The 18,156-nt window shown below is 41.7% G+C and overlaps 1 protein-coding gene across 3 annotated transcripts in view; it reads right to left on the bottom strand.

Annotated features, from left to right (window-relative positions):
• immp1l (inner mitochondrial membrane peptidase subunit 1) overlaps positions 1–18,156 on the bottom strand; it is a 119,549-nt gene that overhangs the window by 92,531 nt on the left and 8,862 nt on the right. The gene's annotated exons all lie outside the window — the stretch shown is intronic.

Raw genomic sequence — 18,156 nt, 5'->3', positions numbered from 1 at the left:
CTGGCCTCCTTTGATGTCTTTGTGATTTGGTGTTTTGTATTCTATGTTTTCTGCTTGTTTTTTTCCCCTTGCCTTTTGCACAATTCGTTCTTTTTTTGCACGTTGGGGGTTTGATGTTTTTATTTAAATAGGTTCCATGGTTTTCTTTGTTTCGTAGCTGTCTGTGGGAAAAACACTGTATACAGACTCTGATAATAAACATACTTTGAGAGATTCTGCAGATGCTGGAAATCCAGCGTAACACATACAAACTGCTGGAAGAATTCAGTAGGTCAGGCATATATCCTGATGAAGGCTCTCAGGCCGAAACATCAACTGGTATTCCCATTCATGGATGCTGCCTAACCTCCAGCATTTTGTAGGTGTTACTCTCTTTTCTGATCCCTTGTGTTGACTTTTACAATAGCAATATACCTTGAGAGTGAAACACTCTCAAAGTCGCAAGATGGCGGTACAATGCAGTTTGCAGCGGCCTCTCCGGAGTTGATATCTGTTATTTGTTAAGCGGGGTGCCGTGCACAATCCTAATCTGATGAAAAACAGACGTGGGAGCAAGGAGGAACATCTGGAAATCTCCAAGAAGGCCTTCTTTGTTGCTGCTGCTGTTGTGAGGTCCAGGTCTCTGCTGAGAAGAGCAGGCCCCCAGTCCTCGGGGTCGCGTTGCCGATAGCCGTTGGCGGGGGCGCCGTAGAGTGCTCAGCAGAGGATGGTGCTCAGAGAAGCTGTGCCGGAGGGGATGGTCGGAGGATCAGAGGTTCGACGGACTCGGAGTCTGCTGCGGTCGGGGCGCTTTCACTGTGTGCTGCGTCTGTGAGGCTGGGTTCGACAGAGCTTTCATTGTGTGCTGCATCTGCGAGGCTGAGTCTGGCGGTGCCTTGGAAGTCCATAGTGGGGGTATTCCCTTCTGCCACCGGCGTGGGATGACGAGTCTATCGGGACCCTGAGGACTTGTGGAAACTGTGTGGTGGGTTCTTTCGAACTTACAGTCTTTTAACATCTTTGAGCTATTTGTACTGTGCCCATGGTCTGTTTTTTTATCAATTATGGTATTGTCTGCACTGTTGTAACTATATGTTAACTATAACTATATGAAACTATGTGATTTGTGTAGGTCTTGTAGCTTTAGTTTTTGGTTTGTTGGGTGGTAGAGCTGGTCTCCTGACTTGGTGCGTCTGGGTAGTCTTGTTTTGTCTAGTGGATTTGGAGCTCCTTTCTGGGGAATACGCTAAGATGGTAGCACAATATTAATACGCAGCAGCCTCTCCGGACTCTGGATTTAGGGATTGTCAAACGTTATGTGGATTTTCTGGTGTAGTCTGTTTTGTTGTGTGCTTTTGTGATATCATTCTGGAGGAACGTTGTCTCATTTTTTAACAGCATTGCATTTGTGGTTTCTAAATGACAATAAACTGAAACTGAACTGAGCTGAATCTGAACTCTAGAGTTGGCTCTGAGATTAATACTGATTCAAGAAAGTACCTCCAAATATCAGTCTGAATAGTTTTGTCATATTACAGCAAATGTGCAAAAAACTATTAATTCTTTAATTGTTAAAAGAACTTCCAAGATTACCTTCTGCTGATGGAAGCATATTGAACATTCATTTTAAGAAACCACAAGGTGTTGGCCATTCTACAGTTTTGTTTGGAGATCATTTTTATGTGCCAATGACCCTGTTTACACATTATCTACAGCATGAGATCAAACAGAAACTGCTTTGCCCATTCTAAAAATTATGCGAACACACTCACTGGAGCCTCGGATGGATGCCATCTGTCTCCTCTCCAGGTTTGCTTTAAGCCCTTTAAATTTATCTAGATCTAGACCCTCTGCCTTGATGAAAGGGAAGCTTGCAAACTACATAAATTATTCTTATTAAAGGGAGGGTGTTACTGTGGGCTTCATTAGTGAATACAGCAAGGAAGTTTTATTTATCATCAATTATATTCTAAGTATAATTCTTTAAATCCCTACTGTTTTATTTCTCCCTTTAAAACTTGATTTTTGACCTCCAGTCAAGTGCTGTAACTAAACTACAGATGGAGGCATTTACAATTGGGGTAACAGAAGGTGGTGTGATCTGGTACTGGAAGTTGAAGCTTGAATACACTACTGAGAGGCAAATCAGCATCTGAATAAATTAAAATGAGTAAGTTAAATTCAGATTTTCATTCTACAGAGGAAATGCAATGATTTGATTGTTTAGCTTGATTAATACTTTCGATGTCGAGTCAAGCTATTGCTATCTCACCTATGCCACAGAAAAAAAATAATTAAAGTTTTGGCAGAAGAAAGTACATTCATTATGGCTGTGAATTTTGGAGACAGTGCAGAGAGATGAATTCTGAAAGGCAGAATAAGGGAAAGTGAGGTGAAGTAAAAAGCTACAATCTTTTAAAGTTACACTGAAGTAAATCCCAGTTCAAGTCAAGTCAAGACGTTTATTGTCATTTAACTATATACATGCATATAACGTACATAACCATATAACGTATATAGAAATAACAAATTTCTCTGAACCAGGGTGTAAAGCACAGTAGTACACATAACACAAGATAACTTATGAAGGTAAGGATAAAATCTACAGAATCACACATAAATAATAAACTAAAGTGCATTAATATTAAATGTTGCATTGGAACAGATTAACCAGTGACACTTCGAATACGATGTGGCAATTAGAATGACTGCTGCTGTGCAAAACAAGACCTTCTGAACGTCATGGCTTTAATTGCATTGGATCAGACACAACTTAACCAAACTAGAGTTAGTCGCAATACTCACATCTACTGGCTGCCAAGAAGCTAGCTGAAAGGTGTTATTCCTTTTTCCTCTAATTAATAGTATTGCAGACACACGTTATTGGGACAAAGGATTAAAGTGCTAAATAAAATCTACAGAGAATACTAAAACAACAGGACAAATGTTATAGAACAATGCTGGCACTGAGAATATTATTGACATTTTAAAATTAAGACACTCCAGTGTCATCTAGCGATACTCCAGCGAGATATCCTGAATGTAAAGGACCAACAGAAAGTACCGTAGATTCCGGACTACAGAGCGCACCTGATTAAAAGCCGCTGTCTCTAATTTTAGAAATAAAATCAATTTTTTAATTGTAAAGGCCGCATCTGATTTTAGGCCGCACCGGATTTTCGGCCGCAGGTGTCCCACGTTGTAATATGAGATATTTACACAGAAAGATATTACACGTGAGGATTTTTTTAACTTTTAATTAAATCCATATGGTAACAAAAACAAATACATATTGCAAATGCTTTTTTTCGAATCGTGCCCGTACGCGGCTACTTTTAAATATACGTTGCGTATACTTCTTTACTGAACAACATTCCAATATCTCCTAACGACTGGTAAAAAAATATATATATTGCAGCCTACCAGGAAAAGTTATTGATCACCTTTAACTTAAAAGCAGATTTCGCTCAGATCCAAAGCCGCTCGCGTAATGCGCTCCCTCCCTCCGTCCCGTTTCATCGCAAACCGGCATTTTCCCACAAGACACCGCGAAACCGGGTGTGACGTCATAGCATCCCGCGATGTAGTACAGAAAACAAATATAGTTTAAACTAAGTAGGCAGCACAATGCTTCGAGTGTTTTCCATGTTGATGAGGGTGAGTACAAATGACTGATTTACAATAATTTAATTGTGAAAGTGCGCTTGATTTATCGTACAATTTCATTGGACCTCTGTGAACTACTCATCAATTTTATTGGTCTTCTGTTATGAGGCACAATGTTTACGAGGCGGCATGAAAAAAATCATGCATTAGCCGCTTCGGATTATTGGCCGCAAAGTTCAAAGCTGTTCAAAATGTGGGAAAAAAGTAGCGGCTTAAAATCCGGAATCTACGGTATGTTGAATGAACAATGTCACTAGCATACAGATCCTTAATAAGTACTTAAGGATTTACCCTTGTTAAAATGTTCTTTTGAAGTGTCATGTTAATATGATAAGGCAAAATATAAAGTCATAACAGAGTTTGTTCGAAATGGCGATACACAGCTGAATATCTGATGGGACAAGGAGCCTTCCTGAACTTCCTATTCTCCATTAATTAAGTTCAAGCTGGCAAATCTGATGGTCAAAGCCTGAAGGTCGGTGTATCTGGAGGTCAAAGGCTCAATATCTGTGAGCCCAGGGCCACTGTCTAGAAGCGGAAGGCCCGAGACTATCTGTCCTGGGATTGGAGGCGCATCTTTGTTTGTGAGTGGGTGGGGGGTTTGTTTTGCTGTTGTTGCTTGTTGTATGTTAGCTGTGTGTTGTTCTGCTGAACACTGTGGGCATCTATGTTGGTACCGGAATGCATGGCGACAGCTGGGGGCTACCCGCAGCACATCCTAAAATTGTGTTGATTGTTAATGCAGATGATGCATTTCACTATGTGTTTCAGAATCAGGTTTAATATCACTGGCATACGTCATGAAATTTGTTGTTTTGCAGCAGTAGTACATTGCAATTCATAAAAATATATAAATTTTAGTAGTGAGATAGTGTTCATGGGTTCATCGTCCATTCAGAAATCCGATGACAGATGTTCTAAAATGTTGAGTGAGTGTCTTCAGACTCCTGTACCTCCTTCCTGAAGGTAGCAATAAGAGGGCATGTCCTGGGTGATGGGGGGGGGAGGGCAAGGGAAGGAAGTTCTTAATGAAGGATGCCACCTTTTGAGGCATCATCTTTTGAAGATGTCCTTGATGCTGGGGAAGCTAGTTCCCATGATGGAGCTGGCTGAGTTTGCAACCATCTGCAGATTTTCCAATCCTGTGCAGTGGCCCCTCCATACCAGAGTGATGCAACCAGTTAGAATGCTCTGCAAGGTCCATCTGTAGAAATTTGCTAGAGCCTTCAGTGACATACCAAGTCTCCTCAAAATCCTAATGAAGATATAGTCATCTTCTTTGTATGTCAAGCCTTCTTTGGAATTGCATCAATATGTTGGGCCCAGAAAAGATCTTCAAAGATGTTGACAACCAGGAACTTGAAACTTGAATATTACAAGATGTTCAATGTACATTAATAAATAAATCTAATTTAACGTCATAAAATGTCCTTAATGCAACCATTTTGTGACCAGAATTTCATGCAGTATTCAAGCACTAGAAGTACCTACTCAATGCTGTGTTCATTAACTCCTCCAAGTCCACTGATAGAACATCCTGCCTTAAGCAATATTAAGGGTCTCACAACAGTAAATCACCTGTGATGAACAGGCCACTGAATCAGAAGTGCCGGTGAATTGCTGCTCCATGGTAACTGTTTGCGGGATGGGAAGAGCCGAAAGCAAACACACTACTCAGGGGTCCATCAGAGCAAGCAATTTTTGGAAAGAGAGATTAAAAACAGATAGATCAGCTTTACTGATCATGTGGATATCAAAGCATACAGGACTGTGCCGGGCAGTCTGCAAGTGTTGCCATGCTTCAGGCACCAGCAATGGATGGCCACAACTCACTGACCCTAACCTGTACGTCTTTGGAATTTGGGAGGAAACAAGAGCACTTGGAGGAAACCCACATGGTTACAGGGAGCAAGAAGACCCATTCTTTAGAATTCCATGGAGAAATTTAACTTTCCCACCAACTTAGTAGAATCCCTTGCACAAGAGGTGGAGAAGCATCCAGGAAGTCTGTAAGCACTTCCAGAATTCCTCACATGAACACAGTGGTCAAGCACAAACGGTGGAAGAAGCATGCAAGAGCCAATCAATCTTCTCAGCCAAAACTGTCATGGCAGGAAGTCATCCTGAACACTGAGGAAATGCCCATGAAGAGGGAAACAAATTCTACACTGGCAGGGTAACAAGTTATTGTGCCCAGATTAAGCCTTCAGGGTATAAATGAGGCAAAATATGGCGAACTTCAGATGAAAATATTCAGCATTTGCTAAAAACTTTGCTTTTTCCTTTCCCAACCAATCATTCAGAACTTGCTATCCCCACATGACTCAGGAATCACATGAATGTTTTATGGTGTTAAACTGTACACTCTTGGGGCAGATAAAGTGGTAGGAATGTATTGAATGATTAGTTGTGACTCAGTGTCAATAATCAATGAAGCTTTTCAACAGCAACAATTACTGGTAATTTTTCCAACACAGTACAAATGCATTTTAAATTCTGCCTCTTAAACTGCTTCTGATGTCATATCAATGTAAGCTTATTGAAAGGCAGAACTTGGGAATTAACTGGTTTGAAATAAGCTCAAGTAAATACACTGTGATTTTACTGCTCTGTATTGTGAATGCATTTTTTAACATTAAGAAACTGCATGGTCCCTGTGCCCCCGTGTTCAATTCCCGTTTGTACGTTCCTCCTGTGACTGCGTGCGTTTCTTTTGGGTGCTCCTGTTTCCTCCCACAGTCCAAAGACATACTGATTGGTAGGTTAATTGGTCATTGTAAATAGTCCCAAAATTAGGCTAGGGTTAAATTGGGGGTTGCTGGGTAGCATGGCTCGCAGGGAGGGAGGGTGGAAGGAGCTCCAATTTCACCAGATACTTTACAATGAGATGAATTCCCTGAATACATGCGCAGAAATCAAGAAATTTTTCAGTTTGTCTCCTTCACCTGTCAGTCACTGAGAAGTACGGCACAGAAGCAGGTCTCTTGGCCCATTTAGTCCATGCCGATCCAGTTAAATTGCCTACTCCCATCGACCTGCATCATGACCCCTTCACACCCCTACCATGTATGTACCTATATATACTTCTCTTAAATGTTGAAATCGAGTTCGCATGCTCCACTTGCACTGATAGCTCTTTCCACATTCTCACGGCCCTCTGAGTGAAAAGGTTTCTCCTCATGTTCCCCTTAAATTTTTCACTTTTCACCCTTAACCCATGAGCTCTAATTGTAGTCCCACCCAATCTCAGTGGAAAAAGTCTGCTTGGATTTACCCTATCTATACCCATCATAATTTTGTATACCTCTATCAAATCTCCTCTCAATCTTCTACATTCCATCAAAGCAATCCAGAGTTTAAAAAAGTCACATATGCCTATTTTACAAATTTCTGTTCTCTTCGAGTTACACTCAGTGGCCACTTTGTTAGGTACGCATGTATGCTTGCTCATTAATGACAACATATAATCAGCCAATCTGTTGCTGAAACTCAATGCATAAAAGCATGTAGACATGGTCAGGAGGACACGTTGTTGCTCAGACCAAACATCAGAATAGAGAAGAAATGTGATCTAAGTGAATTTGACCATAGAAGACTGATTGTTGGTGCCAGACAGGGTGATTTGAGTATCTCAGAAAGTGCAGATCTCCTGGGATTTTCGTGTACAAAAGTCTCACAGAGAATGGAGCGAAAAACAAAAAAAAATCTAGTGAGCAGCAGTTCTTTGGACAAAAACTCTTTGTGAATGAGAGAGGTCAGAGGAGAATGGCCAGACTGGTACAAGCTGACAGAAAAGTGATTGTAACTCAAATAATCATGCATTACAAAAATAATGTGCAGAAGAGCATCTCTGAATGCACAACACATCCAACCTTAAAGTGGATGGGCTACAGCTGCAGAAGACCACAAATATACGCTCAGTGGCCACTTCATGAGATACTGGGGGGGGGGGGGGGGGGTACCTAATAATGTGGTCACTGAATGTAGATCTTACTTAGGTCACCAAATGATACTCAGCCCAAGTAAAAGGCAACTAGTCTTTTAAAACAAGCTTTGATTAGCTTGTGAAATAAACCACCCAGAACTTTCATTACAACAGGTAAATATTGTTATTAGACACTGAAGTTACTAATTAAACTCATCCATTAAAAACTATTTTCATTTATGTAGCACCTTTAATATAACAGATGCAGAGTACTTTAGATGAGTAACTCAAGCAACATTTGATACTCAGCCATAAGTTAGTCGAGATGAGTTAAAGCTTCATCAAAAGGGTGGGTTTAAGCAATACCTTAAAGCCTGAAAGAAAAAGTGATGTAAAGTGGTTTCAGGAGGCAATTCCGGAGAGAATCCCATTATAAACAGTATAAAGGCGGGGAAAATGGAATCATCTTCTTTGAGATCATAGTCTCCAACACATGCTGTGAGATACTTATGAGTATCCCAAGAACCAAAATACCTTGTTTCACTGCGCAGCTTGCCACAGAAGGAAGTAGGAACACATGATAACTCACTCTACATTCAGGTGATACTACAGCTAATCTGATTTACAGAGTATAAATCTTTAATCGGTAAACACAAATGCCATCACATACCAGGAACGAGGAGGGAAAAGAGGCTTTGCAATACAATGGCAGATGTCACTAAGAAGATTAGGAGCACAAATAGCATTGGATGCATGCAATTCTTTCCCCTTTAATTATCAATCACTGCAGAGTTAATAGAAGAAGCTTCTCAAAACATACAAGACCTAGGTTACCCACAACATAGTGTTTTCAACCATTTATAAAATGTACATTCAATTGAGACACTTACTGTAACTCATATTAACAGCTGAAGAGACTACCAAAACATTATTTTAATGACTCGACCTACTGTTTCTGACCAACATGCCTATACTTCATGAACATTATCCTCTTAATAATGTAGCATTTGCCAGTGACTATAAAATTCTAAAGGCTCTAGGAAGTTAACAGCAAGGCCGTCAATAGTCTGTTTTGTTCAGTCTCAAGTGCCCTTGTATGTAATTCAAACCAAGTACTGTAGGTTCCAATTTTCTGCCATTTCTCAAAATCACAAACTATGAATGTGAATGAGCTTGTGAGCTGCTGAAGCATTCCTGCTATGGCAGTTAACTATCTGTCAGCTGTGGCAATGTTCTTTATTTTCCCACTGCCCATACTATATTTAACATTGTCCAACTACTCGTGACAAAAGGCACATAATAAAATTCAAAGCTTTTATGCAATCCTTCGAATTTCTGTCTCAGTGGCTATTCTGCATGCATATTCAGCGAAGCACAGTTGTAGACACATAGCTGGATCATTAGTATCTTTCAGAACCAGGGAATGTGGCACGCCTCTCTTTCTTCAGTCCTTTGTCCCACATTTTGGTCTCTCAGGATTAACAATCTTGTCACTACTCCAAAGCTTAAATTGTCATGTAAAGACAACCATCAGCATTTCCTCAATTTTCGCAGCAATCGACCAGACACAGGAGCAGCTTTCCAGCCGTCCCTTCAGTCAGTGCTGATGTGCAGCGTAGGAAGTCTTTGAGAAAAAAAATGAAAAAAATTATGAAAATATTGGTTGAGGGGAGCGGCTGGTATTGGGAGCGAGGAAACAAAACAGAAAATAAAGAAATTCATGTAATTAAGAATCTCCAGCTTTGATGGCGTTCTTTGTTTGGCTGATAAAGTGTTGATTCCCTGCCATTGTGCTGCATGCTGTGCACTTGCAAATTTGTAGCGTGATTTGCGCGTCCACCATATTGGAAAGATGACAGCACGTGCAATGTAGAATAGGGAAATCTTAACGTCAATCAGTGCACAATGCTGATTTGACACAAGTGCTGCCTAATTGGACCTCAAGGAAGCAGCTAATGTGCTGTTAACCTTGCATGGAGAACCCAACATTTAGCAGCAGGACCACATCCCCCTTTGACACTTTTTTTAAAATGATCATCAATTACATCCAAGTTTGTTGATGATTTATTCAAGGAGAGTAACTTACAGATTAATCTCTCTCTCAGATGATTTGAAATTGTATTGAGTTTTATATGAAATAAAGGCATTCCTTCTGAAAGGGAAAATTAGTAGCAAGGAATATCATTGCCACTAAGAAAGAAAAAAGTGTTATCAGAAAATAATTCATGTAATGAGCTCTAGGGGCATGACTGAATCAGGCATTTGTAAAGTAAGGTGACAAATAAATGAGGCAAAGCATGATACGAAGCCACTATCCATAATACAGAAGGAGGATTCATCTGACATTGCTCCAAACATGATGGATTTAATGACCTCCCTCTTTCTGATAAACTTCTATAATTCTAAATATAAAAACATCTATTGAATAAATTTTACAGCTATGTGTAAAAGAATTGATACTACTTCCCAGTAATGCAAAAGCGACAGAGTTCTAGTGCACAACTGGCAGTTTAATGTTAGTATTTTTTAAGGAATATAAAAAGTAAAGATTACATTTGTCACATAGAAACATTGACACATACACATACAGTGAGATGCGTTGTTTCCATCAAATCAAATCAGTAAGGATTATGCTGGGTAGTCGGCAACTGTCGCCACACTTCTGGTGTCAACAAAGCAAGGCCACAATGGCTAACCAGTACATCTTCGGAGTGTGAGAGAAACCAGAGCACAACTAACGCAGTCACAGGCAGAACGTACAAATTTCTTATAGGTAGTAACAGGAATTGAGCTCGGCTCAGGGATCGCTGGTGCCGTAATAGCATTATGCTAACCACTCGTCTAACATGCTGCCCGATATTATCAGGAGTTTACTTTTACAGGTAACAGTCATGTCATTCAGGTCCATTACATTCAAATACAAAGCAGAAATCTGATACAAATAAATACAAGAAATTTGAGGTTAAAAATTGGAAAATCAGGAAATGCACAGCAAGCCCAGCAACATCTGTGGATGCCTGCCCACCCAACCCCCACCCCCCTTTTACCTTCTGGGAGGAGGTACAGAGGCTTAAAAGCTAGATGTGCAGACTTAAGACCAGTAACTTCCCCACTGCCTTTAGCCTGTTGTAATTATTATTATTATCAAGTATACTGTTTATTCTTGGAGCTTCATGCTTCTGGGGGGAAAGGTGCTGGCTGTCCACTCTATCTATGCCTCTCATAAAGTTATACACTTCCATCAAGTCACCTCTCATCCTCCTTCACTCTGAAGAGAAAAGCCCTAATTCGTTCAAACTTTCCTTGTAAGACATGTTCTCTAATCCAGGAAGCATCCTGGTAAACCTCCTCTGCACTCTCTCTAAAGCTTTGACATCCTTCCTACAATAAGGTGACCAGAGTGAATACAATATTCTGGTCTAACCAGAGTTTTATAGAGCTGCAACATTACCTCATGGCTTGTCAACTCAATATCCCAACTAATAAGTCTTCATAACCACTCTATCAACTTGCATGGCAACTTTGAAACACCTATACACTTGGACCCCAAGATCCCTCTGTTCCTTCACTCTACTGAGAATCCTGCCACTAAACTTGTACTCAACCTTCAAGTTCAATCTTCCAAAGTCACCTCACACTTTTCTGGGTTGAACTCCATCTGCCATTTCTCTGCTCAACTCTGGATAATCTTCCAGATTATCCACAACACCACTAACATTCATGTCATCTGCAAACACACTAACCCACCCTTCTACTTTTTTATCCAAGTCATTCATAAAAGTCACAAAGAGTAGGGGTTCCAGAACAGATCCCTGTGGAACACCACGAGTTACCAACCTTCAAGCAGAAATGCTACGTCTACTACAATTCTCTGCCTCTGTGGACAAGCCAATTCCATATCCTATGTAGCCATATATCTATGCTTCATGGCTTCTTGGATGAGCCTAACATGGGTAACCTTGTCAAACGCCTTACTAAAATCCTTATACAACACATCCACTGTTCTATCTTCATCAACATGTTTGTCACCTCTTTGAAAAACTCAAATCAAACTCGTGAGCATGACCTGCCCCCCCTTAAATCCATGCTGACTATCTCTAATAAACTATACTTCTCCAAATGCTCATAAGTTCACTTCCTAAGAATTCTCTTCATTATGTCAGTTTGATCACCACTGACATAATATTCACTGATCTATAATTCCTAGGATTGTCCCTATTACCTTTCTTAAACAATAGAACAGTGCTCGCTATCCTCCAATCCTCTGGTACCACTCTCGTGACCAGGGAGGATGCAAAGATGATTGTTAATAACCCAGAAATCTCTCCCCTCACTTCCTGAGGTAACCTGGAGTAAATCCTGTCCAGTCCCCAGGGATTTAATTATCCTAATGACTTTCAGAAGCTTCAAAACCGCCACTTTCTTGCCATCAACATGGTCCAGCACATTAGCCTTTTCTACACTGACCTCACATTTGTTGAAGTCTCTCTCCATGGTGAACACTGAAGCAAAGTAGTCACTAAGGACCTCCTAAACCCCACTACCCCTTTATCTCTGAGCAGTCCTATACTCTGATCATCATCCTGTTCCTTGCATATATATAGAATGCCCTGACATTTTCCTCTAATCCTATTTGCCAAGGCCTTCTTACGTCTCCTTTTAGCTCTCCTAAGTCCCTTCTTAAGCTTCTTTCTGGCTACCTTATAATACTCAAGATCCTGCTCTCATTTTTGCTTCATAAACTTTAAAAATACTTCTTTCTTCCTTTTCACCAAACGTCAACTTCTCTCGTCATTCATAGTTCTATCACCCCACCATTCAAAGCCCCATGCAAATGCTCCCAAAACAACTGCATTTCCTAGAGAACATCTGTTTCCAAATTACACTTTCAAGTTCCTGCCAAATGCCATCATAGTTAGCTCTTCCCAAATTAAATACTTTCCCATACCGTTTTTTCTTATCCATGGTTATGCTAAAGGTCAGGGAGTGTGGTCATCATTTCCAAATGCTCACCTATCTGGACATTTACAAAGACAGGTATGTGAAAAGGATCCGAGTCACCCCAACCACAAACTGTTCCTGCTGCTTCCATCTGGGAAACACTACCACGACATAAAAGCCAGGACCGACAGGCTCCAGGACAGCTTCTTTCACCAGGCCATCAGACTGATTAATTCATGCCGATACAACTGTATTTCTATGTTATATTGACTGTCCTGTTGTACATACTATTTATTAAAAATTACTATAAATTGCACATTTAGACAGAGACGTAACGTCAAGATTTTTACTCCTCATGTAAATGAAGGATGTAAGTAATACAGTAAAGTCAATTCAATTCAAATCAATTTGTCACCTTGTCACTTGACCAGGCTCAATAACTTGTACAAATCCAATATGGTCTCTGCTCTAGTAAGCCTATCTACATACTGTAGCAGGAACTCTTTCTGGACACATCTAACAAATCCTGCCTCATTTAAACAATTTACATAAAGGAATTTCCACTAACTGTTCTGGCACTCTGGTTCCCATCCCCCTGCAACTCTAGTTTAGACCCCACCATGCAGTATTCACAAACCTTTCTGCTAGGATATTAGTTCCCCTCCAGTTCAGATACAAGCCATCCCTTCTGCACAGGTCACACCTTCCCTGGAAGAGAGCCCAATGATCCTAAAATCTTATGCCCTCACTCCTACACCAACCCTTTAGCCACATATTAAACAGTATAATCTTTCTAGTTCTGGCTTCACTACATATGGCATGGGTAGCAGTCCTGAGATCACAACCCTGGAGGTCCTGCCCTTTAACTTGGCACCTAACTCCCTGAACTCCCTATGCAGAACTTCATCGCTCATCCTACCCGTGTCATTGGTACCTACATGGACCAAAACTTCTGGTTGTTCACCCTCTCAATTAAGAATGCCGAGGATTCCTGGATCCTGGCAACCGGGAGGCAACATACCACCTGGGAATCTCGTTCTCACCCACAGAACCTCCTGTCCTTCCCATTAGCTAACAAATCCCTATCACCACGGTGTGCCTCTTCTCCCTACTTCTTTTCTGAGTCACAGAGGCAGACTCAGGTGCTAGACTCATCCACTGAGACTTTCCTCTGTTAGGTCATCCCCCCCCACCAACCCCCCACGACAGTATCCAGTGATATACCTGTTGTTGAGGGGGAAGCCATAGGACTACTCTAGATCCTTAACTCCTTTCTCCTTCCTGACTTTCACCCAGTTTCCTGTGTCCTGAACCTTGGGTGTAACTACCTCTCTATATGTCATTATCACCCCTTCAGCCTCCCGAATGATCCAGAGTTCATCCGGACCCAGCTCCAACTCCTTAACACATTATGTTAGAGGCTGCAGCTGGATGCACTTCTTGCAGTTGTAGTTGTCATGGACACTGGAGGTCGGTCACCTGCCTTCTCTTAACCCGCAAGAGGAACATTTCACTATCCTGCCTGTCATCCCTCTTGTCCTAGCTAAGCAGATCTAAAATAAGAGAATGAACACAAGGTTTTCTTTCCTTTGCTTTCTCTGAGTGAAGCCTCTCCTAGCTGAAGCTCGAAGAGCTAAAGCCTTAAGATTACCACTCTGACTGTGTCCACTCAGACAATGGCCGCTGCACTTACCCCGCCTTCCTTTAATTTGCTTTTATTAATCCATCCCGAATTCCAACTGGTCACTGGTCAAAGCTCTATTATGCTGCTGCAACACACTCCTGCCTTTTATTCTCGGACAGTAGAACTGATTAAGTCCCATCCTCTCCAAACTTCCAATGTCTGGATTGGCCGCTGGTCAAAGCTCTATGTCAGAGATAAGTTTTTATGCAAATAGCGGTAGGTGCGTGGAATGCCCTGCCGGGGGTGGTGAAGAGACAAATACATTAAAGGCATTTAAGGAACTCTTAGATAGGCAGATGGATGCTAGAATAATGGAGGGCTATGTCGGAGCAAAGGACTAGATTGATCTTAGAGAAGGTTTAAAGGTTGACACAAAATCATAGGCTGAAGGGCCAGTACTGTACTGTAATGTTCAATATTCTCGCTACTCCATAAAATCCAAATGTATCCGAAAGATATAATTTTAACGTTTAGTTTATTCCATTGAAGTTGATGATGTTCTTGTCCATGCCTTGTGGTGCACTGGGTGACAACCTTGCCATTTCTTTAACATTTCTCTGTTTTTTATGAGACCAAGTTGCCAGCTCAACACTCAACCTAGCATGGACAGACAGTGTGCAAGGAGCCAGCTACATTCAGACCCGGGACCACTTGCCTTGAAGTTCGATGTGGATGCCACTACACCACCGGTCAGCTATTCTATTGAAGTGGTACTGGGCTACATTGGAAGCTACTGAATCATCATTTCTCTGCCACTTTTATTTGATCTTAAGATAAGGAGGCAAAACACAGGAAATTATAGTCCTGTTAGCCCAACCTCAGTGGTTAGTTAAGATTTTAGAGTCCATTATTTGGAGCAGCACATTAGTGTAGTGGTTAGCACAACAATTTACAGTACCAGCGACACAGGTTCAATCTCCACTGCTGTCTGTAAGGAGTTTGTATGTTCTCCCCTGACTGATCGAGTTTCTTTCCACAGTCCAAAGACCTACCAGTTGGTAGGTTAAGTGTTTATTGTAAATTGTCTTGTGATTAGGTTAGGGTTAAATTGGCTTTATTGGGCGGTGCAGCTCAAGGGACTGGAAGGGTCTGTTCTGCACTGTATCTCAATAAAAATAAATAAAAATTATTAAGAATGAAACTTTAGAGAAGTTGGAAGTACCTGCTAAAATAAAGCCAAGCCAGCACAATTTTGTTAAGATCTTGCCTGACAAATCTGTTAGAATCCTTTGATGAGGTTATAAGCAGGTTAAGCAGAGTCCGTGGACCTGGATTTTTGATATGATGCCACACACAAGGTGCTAAACAAGAACCTGTGGTATTACACAAATGACAACTAGCATGGATAGAAAACTGACTGACTGGGAGAAATCAGAGAGTGAGGATTTCCAGAATGGCTGCTGGTCTCTAGTGGAGTTCTTCAGGGCCCAGTATAGTGACCATATCTTTTCACTTTATACATGAATGATCTGGATGAAGGAACTGATAGCATTGTGGCCAACATTGTAGACAATACCATGATAGGTAGAGGAATAGATGATGTCACAAAGAGAGGAAATCTGGAGGATTTGGATAAATTGGAAGCCTGGGCAAAGAAGTGGCAGATGGAATACAGTGTAGTGATGTGGAAGGTTATGAACTATGGTAGGAAGGAGTAGCCTAGTTTCTAGATGAGGAGAAAATTCAGAAATCAGAGATGCAAAGGGACTTGAGAGTCCTAGTTCAAGATTCCCTGAAGGTTCACTTGTAGGGTGAGTCAATAATAAGGAAGAAAAATGCAATGTTAGCATCCATTTTGAGAGGACTAGAAATACAGGCAGCCCCCGAGTTACGAATATCCGACTTACGGACAACTCGTACTTACAAACCGAAGAAGGAGACCACCGTCTGCCATTTTAAGTCAGATTGCGACGCCGTCCGCCATCTTAAGTCGTTGCCGTCGACACTGTGTTGAGTGTTTAACTTTGTATTTGGCTTATATTTTTCTTAGTAAGATTCACCCAGACACCGCCCCCGCCCCCGCCCCTGTTCCGGTCGGATGGTGGCACAGTGAGATCAGCGCTGGGCTCGAGAACAGAGGTTCGATCCAGTGACAATTCGCTCCCGTGCTGGGTTGATGTTCCATGCCGGGTTGATGTCGCGCTCGCAACTCGACCTCGTAAAAAAAAACACTGCCACCTCCAGTTTAAATACCCACGCGGAATATTGTGGAGGATCAAATACCCAAACTCAGCACAGCCCCCACTTGTCCCATTTAGCCTGTCTTAGTGAGGTGGATCTTAGGACCCGGCGGAACCCAGAACCCGTGGCCCACAGTGTTTCTGCTCCGTTGATGGGGTGCGGTGGTCCTTAAGACCCAGCGGACCTTGAGATCCAGCGCAGCTCGGGACCCGCCGCCCACAGTGTTTCTGTTCCATTGACGGGAAGCGATCACGATTGAAAATAAAGTGGAAATAATAGTGTTTGAAAAGAGGTGAAACGCCATTGGTTACTGGAAGAGCGTTAGGCTACAGTCGGTCAACAATCAGAACAATTTTAAAGGATAACAGATAAAGTGAGAATAATGGAGTATGTGAAACGCCCTGCCCTGATGAAAGCTACAATTATTAAACAGTAGTTTAATTATTGGAATACATACGTTTCTTAAGTGTTTTATATGCATAGAAAGGTAAAATATATACTATATACTAGATAGATAGATAGATAGATAGATAGATACTTTATTCATCCCCATGGGGAAATTCCAACTTTTTTCCAATGTCCCATACACTTGTTGTAGCAAAACTAATTACATACAATACTTAACTCAGTAAAAAAAATATGATATGCATCTAAATCACTATCTCAAAAGCATTAATAATAGCTTTAAAAAGTTCTTAAGTCCTGGCGGTAGAATTGTAAAGCCTAATGGCATTGGGGAGTATTGACCTCTTCATCCTGTCTGAGGAGCATTGCATCGATAGTAACCTGTCGCTGAAACTGCTTCTCTGTCTCTGGATGGTGCTATGTAGAGGATGTTCAGAGTTTTCCATAATTGACCGTAGCCTACTCAGCGCCCTTCGCTCAGCTACCGATGTTAAACTCTCCAGTACTTTGCCCACGACAGAGCCCGCCTTCCTTACCAGCTTATTAAGACGTGAGGCGTCCCTCTTCTTAATGCTTCCTCCCCAACACGCCACCACAAAGAAGAGGGCGCTCTCCACAACTGACCTATAGAACATCTTCAGCATCTCACTACAGACATTGAATGACGCCAACCTTCTAAGGAAGTACAGTCGACTCTGTGCCTTCCTGCACAAGGCATCTGTGTTGGCAGTCCAGTCTAGCTTCTCGTCTAACTGTACTCCCAGATACTTGTAGGTCTTAACCTGCTCCACACATTCTCCATTAATGATCACTGGCTCCATATGAGGCCTAGATCTCCTAAAGTCCACCACCATCTCCTTGGTCTTGGTGATATTGAGACGCAGGTAGTTTGAGTTGCACCATATCACAAAGTCCTGTATCAGTTTCCTATACTCCTCCTCCTGTCCATTCCTGACACACCCCACTATGGCCGTGTCATCAGCGAACTTCTGCACATGGCAGGACTCCGAGTTATATTGGAAGTCTGATGTGTACAGGGTGAACAGGACCGGAGAGAGTACGGTTCCCTGCGGCGCCCCTGTGCTGCTGACCACCGTGTCAGACCTACAGTCTCCCAACCGCACATACTGAGGTCTATCTGTCAAGTAGTCCACTATCCAATCCACCATGTGAGAGTCTACTCCCATCTCCGTTAGTTTGTGCCTTAAGATCTTGGGCTGGATGGTGTTAAAGGCACTAGAGAAGTCAAGGAATGTAATCCTCACAGCACAACTGACCCCCTCTAGGTGAGAGAGTGATTTGTGCAGCAAATACGTGATAGCATCCTCCACTCCCACCTTCTCCTTATACGCAAACTGAAGAGGATCCTGGGCGT

The sequence above is a fragment of the Hemitrygon akajei genome, chromosome 6, assembly GCF_048418815.1.
Source record: "Hemitrygon akajei chromosome 6, sHemAka1.3, whole genome shotgun sequence".
In the NCBI taxonomy this organism is placed as follows: Eukaryota; Metazoa; Chordata; class Chondrichthyes; order Myliobatiformes; family Dasyatidae; genus Hemitrygon; species Hemitrygon akajei.
The sequence above is the reverse complement of the archived record's forward strand: the minus strand, read 5'-3'. Positions and strand labels throughout refer to the sequence as shown.